We start from the raw sequence: 8,360 nt of genomic DNA, 5'->3' as shown, positions 1-8,360 counted from the left end.
ACGTGCTATTTTCAATGTCAACCAGAAACTCTCACAACCTCATCAAGAATGTAATCAGAAGCAGCAGCTTTTGCGAAATTTTTCGTGCAAAAGCTGCATCCAAACAGTTATCATCCATACTACAACATACCTCTCAAGCAATCAAACAACTGACCCTTCACACTTTATATGCAAGTGAAAAGACAACCAAACCTCAGGAATTGCAAGATCCAACTCAAGTTAAGAATTAAAAAACAAAAAAAAAAAAAAAAGGAAAAGAATTATACACTCTCATTACTTAGTTATACCACTAGCGACTATCTCGTCGCTATATTCATCGTTACTATCCGTACTATCCAATTTAAGAAAATCACAAAAATTTGAAGAGTCTAACGACAGCACGCGCGTGTTATCTTCTCGGTCGAGGAGCATAGATCACAGATAACGTCACAACTAAAGGGAGATGCGGTGTATTTTCCAAAGAATACAGGGTTGCCTGTAAACCGGCCGCTATTTGTTTTCGCTTCCGCTTCCGCAGTGGACGGTCCCGGTTTACTTCCGGCAGGCTTACCCCGGCGACGTTTCATTAATTCGCCCAGAAAGCGTGCGGGCGTACTCGGCGTCGTGCGCCATTGCGCGGATCCGCGGCGAGCGCGAGCCAGGCCAAAGCCGCGATATCTGTTATCGTTAGAACTTCCGTGTCATTTGCGATGATTAACCTCGTTACGCTGGCTGCCCTTCCCCGGTCCCGATGTATCAGCCCACAATATGCCGCGCCAACAATGCGGACGGAACATTCAAACCCCCGGCAAATGATTCTCTCGCAACAATTAGCAGTTTGTACTCCGCTAGCCGCGCGAGTGGTCTTTCGTGATCTTGCGTCGGCGATGATCCGTTAACACCAGAAACCACCGACGATTCAAGCGTGAAATTTCCGTTAAAGTAAAGAGAAACAAGAGGAAAGATAGAAAAACTTTACAATACAGTGCATTGTAATACTTTTTTTGCACATTTTGCTTTACATCTGTCTGAAATTATAATTATAATTATAATTATAATAATAATTATTATTATAATAATATAAATATTATTATTATTATAATTAAGTGTTTAGGGTCACATCCATCTTCTCGCGTTATTATTGACGATAGGGTTTACGATGCCTATGACTGTAACAAATAGTATAATTCTGTATCTCTAAAAAATTCTAGAGCTTTTTCCCTACGGGGAATCCCTTTTGGGTTTTTCTTTTTGCAACATTTTGAGTGAGTTTGTAAGGTTGTGTTGTTTCCTTTTATCTTCGCACACTTGGAACAAGCGATTAATATCTAAAACTATGAATTGGTCATTTTGGCCATTTCGGTTAGTTTCCAGTATTAATGAGCTAAGTAACGAACTAAACGTGAACTAAAATTATCTCGGGGAAACTAAAGTGCAAAAAATGGGCGAAAATTTTAAATTAATAATATTATATAATAATTACATATATATTAATAATATTATATAATAATATAATTCATAATTATAATTATAATATTACAATTATATAATTATATAATAATTAAATTATATTATGTAATAATTACAATATTATATATATATATATATATATATATATATGTATATTGTAATAGTGTAATTAATTATATATATCATTATAAAGTTACAATATATACATATAATTGTGTAATTAATAATATTAATAATAATTATTAATTATACTACTAATGGTTATAATAATACTAATAATCGTAGTGAAATTTATTCGTACATTTTATAAAATGAATTGATCAAGGAACGCAACGTTATACATCTGCAGAATTATTCTAAGAAATTAATTGGACATTTTCACATGATTTTAGTCTTAGAAAAAGCGTTTTAAAAACCTGTCAATTTGTGTGATATCATCGGTAGATTACTTACGCTCGTAGCGATCTTGCGACTGAAATTCTCTTTCGACTTACCTGCAACAAAAAGGACAAAAGGACATCAGAATTAGAATCGTTTAATAATCCTGGAATTAAAATTAGTATTTTAATGGATTCTGTTAAGACTTATCGATTCTGTCATCAGAGTGTGCAACGAAGCAAGTAATAATAACAATTATTATTTATGGATTTTCTTTAATGCACAAATTTAAAAAAGTAAGTGATAAATAAAGGAAACACACTCGGAGCAGAGAAGAAAATACAGAAAAGAAATTTTGAGAAATGTGTGCCGATCAAGTTGAACTTTATCTCCCTTCCCGCTTCTCTCTTCTCTTTTTTTTTTTTTTATTCTTGAAACATACGTTTCTTTCTGTGCTTCTACGTCCATATTTTGTATAATACATTGAATTTTTCGCGACTGGTCCACAGACTTCTACATAAACCTAAGTGAACAAATTACAGCGAATCGTCAAAGACTGAATCATTCGCGATACGAAATTCAATGGAGCAAGCGTTCGATAAAAATGTCGGAACGGGACGGGATTTTTCTCCTGGATCAACGGAACTATTCGCGATCGTTTCCAAGAATGCACGCGCGCGCGAGTGCGTCCATCCATCTTTGATTAAAAAGACCACTGTTTCTCCATTCCTTTCGCGTTCGCTGGAGAAGGACGAGAGAAGAAAGAAAGAGAAAGAAAATAAATAAATAAATGAGAATCGACTCGCGTTAGACCGTCGAAACGACGCGTTCCGTTTCGATGATTCGCTTCATCTGGAATTCGAGTATCGCATTTAGATCAAACGAATTCAAATTTATTCAAACGAGCAGTTGCTCCGAATATTTTAATAAACAAATTTTTAATTTAACAAACATATTTTTAGAAATTAATTTTTGATAAACGTATTTTAATAAACAAATTACAGTGTGAACAATGTAATAATTAGACTGGGGATGTTTGCGCATTTTTCGGCAGGAGTTTTAAGGCCGAGCATGTAATTGCGATAATGAAAAATTCTCACTTGGTAAAAAAGGATCGTGTAAAAAGAGATTCCATTTTAAAGCGTGAAGCTTGTACGTTGATTGTCGCGAGTTCGTTCTTTTCGAAGATGATTTTTTTACGTCGTGTAGCTGGCAGGAATTGTTAAAATTCAAACTCGCGTGAGAATGTTAAAAAAAATTTTTTTCACGATTAGATCAACCGAAAGAACTTCAACATTGAAGCCTCCCCTTTTCAACGAGCTCTCAAAATTCGCTGTACGATTTTCCATTACCATTTTGTTGGATTTTAATTTTATTAGGCGTAGACGACCAAATAATTTCAGAATTGCTTGAATTACTGTCGATTAACTCTAATATTCAACTAATATTCAAAAAAATGACGAAAAAAGTCATACAATAACTTTTTGAGAAGTCGTTGTAACAAAGAAATTTCAATCTTCAAGATAATGGTGGGTCTAGTTACGAAAAGAATTTTTTTTATTTTTACACACGTTTGAATTTATATTGATTTTCGAGAATTTATACAATTATCCTCACTTTCCTACTCGTTACGCAATGCAAAATCATCTTCGAGTGAAACGAACTCGCGGCTGTCAAAAGTAGAGGATTCGCGTTTTAAAACGAGATCAAGTAGATGGTTGTACGATGCTTCTTCACGAAGTTACATCGGTTTAAATGATCGACGATCTTTGTCACTGGTACAGTCACGCGCTCATTACAGTGACAATCGAAAAAGAGAGAGAGAGAAAAAAAATACACAGAATATGCAAAGTAGAGTACTTTTGCGATATTTGATGGATGAAATGAAGCTTTACTCAGGCCTGAAATCTTTGGCTCTGCGTTTGACATGAATTTATGTATCCAGCTCAATTACCATTTATATTATATTAAACGGGCACAAATTTTGTCGAAATGCCGAACGAAATTGTATTCGTTTATTTGATTTGAACGCATCCTGATGTTGAAACGCCGCGCGAACGTTTATATAAATGTTTACGAGGAAGAGGACGGAGAAGCTTCTAGCGCACAAAAGATGAATAATTACAAAAATTCAACAAACGGGCAAGTGACGAATATATATATATATATATATAAACATTTAATTTTATTTATTTACGCGGCAAACGGAAAATCCTTTGATACAAAGGTGTACAACGTACGGAACGAAAGTTACAGAGGCCGAGGCTGAGAGAGAACGAAATAAAAGTCGGCATACTTACAAAGTCACTAAGCTAAGCTTAATGTGAGAAACATGGTAGAAAAAAGAATTGGTATTAATTACCATGCAAGTGTAATGCAATTAATTACCTAAATTAATGGGTGTAATGGATGTATTAAACGTAATAAATTACTCTAGTTACAATAAACATGACGAATTTACAAATATACATGAAGACATACGTAACAACCAAGCAACAGCTGCGACAATTTTATCCCAATTCTAATCTCCCTGTCGTGTTTTAGTTTCAAGTATTACTTATTTACTTTTGTAACAAGTATATCGCAATTATTTCTTTACACTTCAGCAAGTAGAATTGAGCGCATAACTAGTATTAGTGTTATTATTTGAAAAAGATATGATATATTAATATAATTATAGGTATTATATTAATCGCATTAGCTTTGCACATTACTATACTGTTATGTGTAATTAAAATATAACATACAATATTACTATAAAATTTATATTATAATTTATTTATATTTATATTTATATTTATTAATTACATTTATATGTATATTTATATTTATATAAATTAATTAATTTATATTATAATTAATATAATATAATATAATATAATATAATATAATATAATATTAATATAATATATATTTATATTATAAATTATATTAATAATTACTGCATGCGATATAATTGATATATAAATATACAACAATGTATATATAAATAAACAAACAATAAATGCGAATATACTATAAAATATAAATAATATATAATATATAATAAAAAAAAATAATAATGATATATATATATACACATATAAATATATAAAATGTGTTATTACAACGTGATATATTAAATATAAAATATATTATTTGATGGTTTCCGTGCGGGGAAAGGATTGACACAAGTAGAAAAATACAGCGTTTGGTCCCGGAATTCGTTGATTCGGTAATACCGAGGCTTTCTTTCTCTCTTGTCTCCGCGTCGCGGAACGTCGATCTTTTGAAACGTCGAAATCGTCGAGAAATTTGCGAAAGAGAGAGAGAGAGAGAGAGAGAGAGAGAAATCGGCGCGGATTTCGCGGGTGGCGCGCGTCACGTGGACAAAGTCGAGCGCGCTCGAAAGAATGCACAAGGACGGGGAAGGTTCGCGTCTCTGGTTGGCGGAGGTGAGGCTCGTCGGCATTTCTCGTAGTCAGCTGTGCAAAGATTGACATCACCGCGTGCCGGAGCGCTGATTCATCGAAAAGAAAGCGCTCGGAGTTCGATACCGCACTACCGGGAAAACGAGTTGAAGTAGCCGTCGATTAAGATAACGAGCCGCGAAAGAAAGACCCCTGTGTGTTCGTTTCTTTTTTCTTTTTTTTTCTCCGCGCGTCACACCGTCGTTATCGATATCGCTTCTCTCCGAATCGAGAAAATCCCTTCGGCGAATACGCCTTCGCGCTACTGTGTCTATCAGCCCGCGGGCGGAGATTTCTTGAGATTTTCGCAAACGCGTTACGGCGGCCATTTTGTGAAACCGTAAATGTAGAAGAAAAGGCATTAAAAATCCTTTCTGGCTCGAAGTTCGGACATTTTCAAGTAAATTTTTGCACTTTGAATATTGCACGAAATCTTATCGCGATTCGCGTTCGCTGATAACGTGCCTGCTGATTAGATTGCTTCTAAAAAACGCGTCTGACGCAAAACCGTGTCTAGAAAATCAAATGCACTGCTGTTTGTCAGTACAGACGTCAGATGAGAGTTGAAAAAAAGTATCGCCTAGTTTTTCGGCGATGCAAATGATAAATTAGTGAAATCAACTTTCCATAAGTGGCGTTCACTACAAGTAGTTGTGATAACGTAAGTTCTACTACAAATGTAATGTGCACAGCAGCAACGTCCAATAACTATTTCTGACAGTAAACTTTGTTAATACATATGCCGTTCGTTTTCGTAAAGATATCGCGAAGAAAAAAGCTAGGTGCGCATATATTTTGTCGTTTCTTTATCTACTATATATGTCGTCATACATCATCATACATCATCGAACACGTAAACAAGCCAGCATCGGAAAACTACACAACCTACAGAAAATCACCCAAGAATCTTGATCTTAAAAATCCCCGAAAATATTTAAAAATCGAGACAATTTGTCGCGAAGCGATGTATTATTTATTAGTATTTACTCTAGCAAATCAAACATCGCGTTGTAATCGTTACGAAATACGTTCGTAACAGTCATCCTTGTAATTTTTTGCTGTCCTTTAGTACAAGTCAAACTGCGTGCAAGTTTTTCCTCTATATTTTCGAGAAAGAAAAAGCGGCACGTGTCGCTTTCCGGACGAAGAGCAACGCTGAAAATACTCGCTGAAGGTGCACACGTTTTCGCGCGGTTCCCGGGCAAAAAAAAAACGCAATATCGTTCCCGCTGACAAACACCGTGATTCGCGTGTATCGATATCGTTCTTTGTTCTCACGGTTTTGCGTGATAACTCGCTCGGCTTTGTGCACGGTTTCGGATCTCCTTTATGTACCTCATTTGCCGTTTGTTCTTTCTCGCGCGTGTTGCCGCGTTTATTCGGAACTCGGCGAGGAGGTTGGACGACAGTTGTAAAACGACAGTGAGGAAACGAAACGCGGCTCGATGCGGACAAAGTCGAGAATCGAGGGAAAAACGTGAAAGACAGAAAATACGAGCGAGACGTCCCGGCAGACGTAATTTCGCGAAACAAAAGTGCGCAGGCTTTGCGAGAATTTTTTATAAATAATTACTCATTTATAGATACTTCCAAATAAATTAATCACTATTAAATAAATATAAATTTTTGTTGAATATATATTTATTTAATTATATTGTATAATTATATATTTATATAATTATATATTTATTATATTTATTTAATTATATTGTATAATTAATATATTATATGCATACTGTTGTATAATTATATTTATCATTTTATATATATATGTACATATGAAGAAAATTCTCCAAAGTAATTCACTCTTACGAGGCAGAACTTCCGAACCAATGAATTTCTCAACACTTGAATTTTCGCTCTCGGCTCGTCGACATCAGCCGAATTACCAAAGAAAAAATAAATAATTATCCCAAATAAAGTTCCCCGAAGTGAAGTTCAGCCAAACTACGTTTACTACCTGAATTGAATCCCCAGCAGAAAGTAGGTGGCTCCACTTTTTGTTGCCTCGTTTCATAAAAAAAAAAAAAAAAAAAAAAAAACTGCGTGGAAAGAATGTTTATTAACTCGAAAGCAAAAGTTTGTTAACATCGACTGACCATAAATTCACAGTCCGTTCGAAGCAACGCGTGATTCTTAATTGCCTTTTTCGGTTAGTTTGCCGAAAATTACCCGAAAAATGGCCCCCTCGTTACAGCAGTTCAATTCGATTGACTCGGTGGTTTTTCTCTTTATTCCAAGTTTATCAGCGGTATTTTTCGCAGTGTCTATCTACACTACGTCACGTTTCCAACGAACGCACGTGAACGCAGGCTCTCATAAACACGAGCTCGACTCGATTCGCGAGCTGCGCTGCGATCGCGGAATTTCGATTAGATTATCGTGTGGTGGCACACGGCGTTCGTCGGGGTAACGAGCACGGAATGAAACGCACCGGCGGCGCGACGTTTCATTGCGAATCTGCATGGGGATCACGATTTCGCAAAGTATCGTTAATGAACGACGACGTCGAATTCCGTGCGCGCGCGCCCTCTCTCCTCCGCCGCGCCTCGTGACGCACAGGCGAAAACACGCGACTCGAATTCGTCCATTCATTCGCACGCGTGTGTCCCACCGCGACACGCACCGCAGCATTCTTTTGTACGCACGATCGCGCGTACGCAATTACGCACACGCCGAGCAAAGCGGCGGTTCATTCACTCGGGCTCGGCCTCGGTCACGCGCGAGACTCCTCTTTCGTCTTCCCTCGTTTACCGCGAGGTATGCTGAGCGACGCGCCAAGCTATGTTAATCTGTGGCTGCCATATTTGAAACGTCCCACGCGATTGTCCCCTACACCATCCCTAGAAAAAAAATGTTTTCTCGAGAACTTTGCCAGAATGTTTCAATTTACAGAGCTTACTCGACAGTTTTTGGTGAAAGATTGACATTTTGGTCTAGCTCAGAAGTGGCTAACTGGCGGCTCATGTATGGTCCTTACCTCCACTTTTCACTATCCCCTCCACTGCATCGATCTCTCCACTGCCAGTTGAGAGTGTCGCGGTCACAATACTCGCATTAGGTATATGTGCGTATACATAAATT

General features: G+C 36.6%; 1 long non-coding RNA gene across 1 annotated transcript in view; it reads right to left on the bottom strand.

The window, feature by feature from the left end:
- Positions 1 to 1,913: 1,913 nt before the first annotated feature.
- LOC122536541 overlaps positions 1,914 to 8,360 on the bottom strand; it is a 104,585-nt gene continuing 98,138 nt past the window's right edge. Inside the window, exon 3 of the long non-coding RNA XR_006308414.1 lies at positions 1,914 to 1,943. This is a non-coding gene — a long non-coding RNA (uncharacterized LOC122536541). The remainder of the gene's footprint in view (positions 1,944 to 8,360) is intronic.

The sequence above is a fragment of the Frieseomelitta varia genome, unplaced genomic scaffold (assembly GCF_011392965.1).
Source record: "Frieseomelitta varia isolate USP_RPSP 00005682 unplaced genomic scaffold, Fvar_1.2 scaffold_847, whole genome shotgun sequence".
In the NCBI taxonomy this organism is placed as follows: Eukaryota; Metazoa; Arthropoda; class Insecta; order Hymenoptera; family Apidae; genus Frieseomelitta; species Frieseomelitta varia.
The sequence above is the reverse complement of the archived record's forward strand: the minus strand, read 5'-3'. Positions and strand labels throughout refer to the sequence as shown.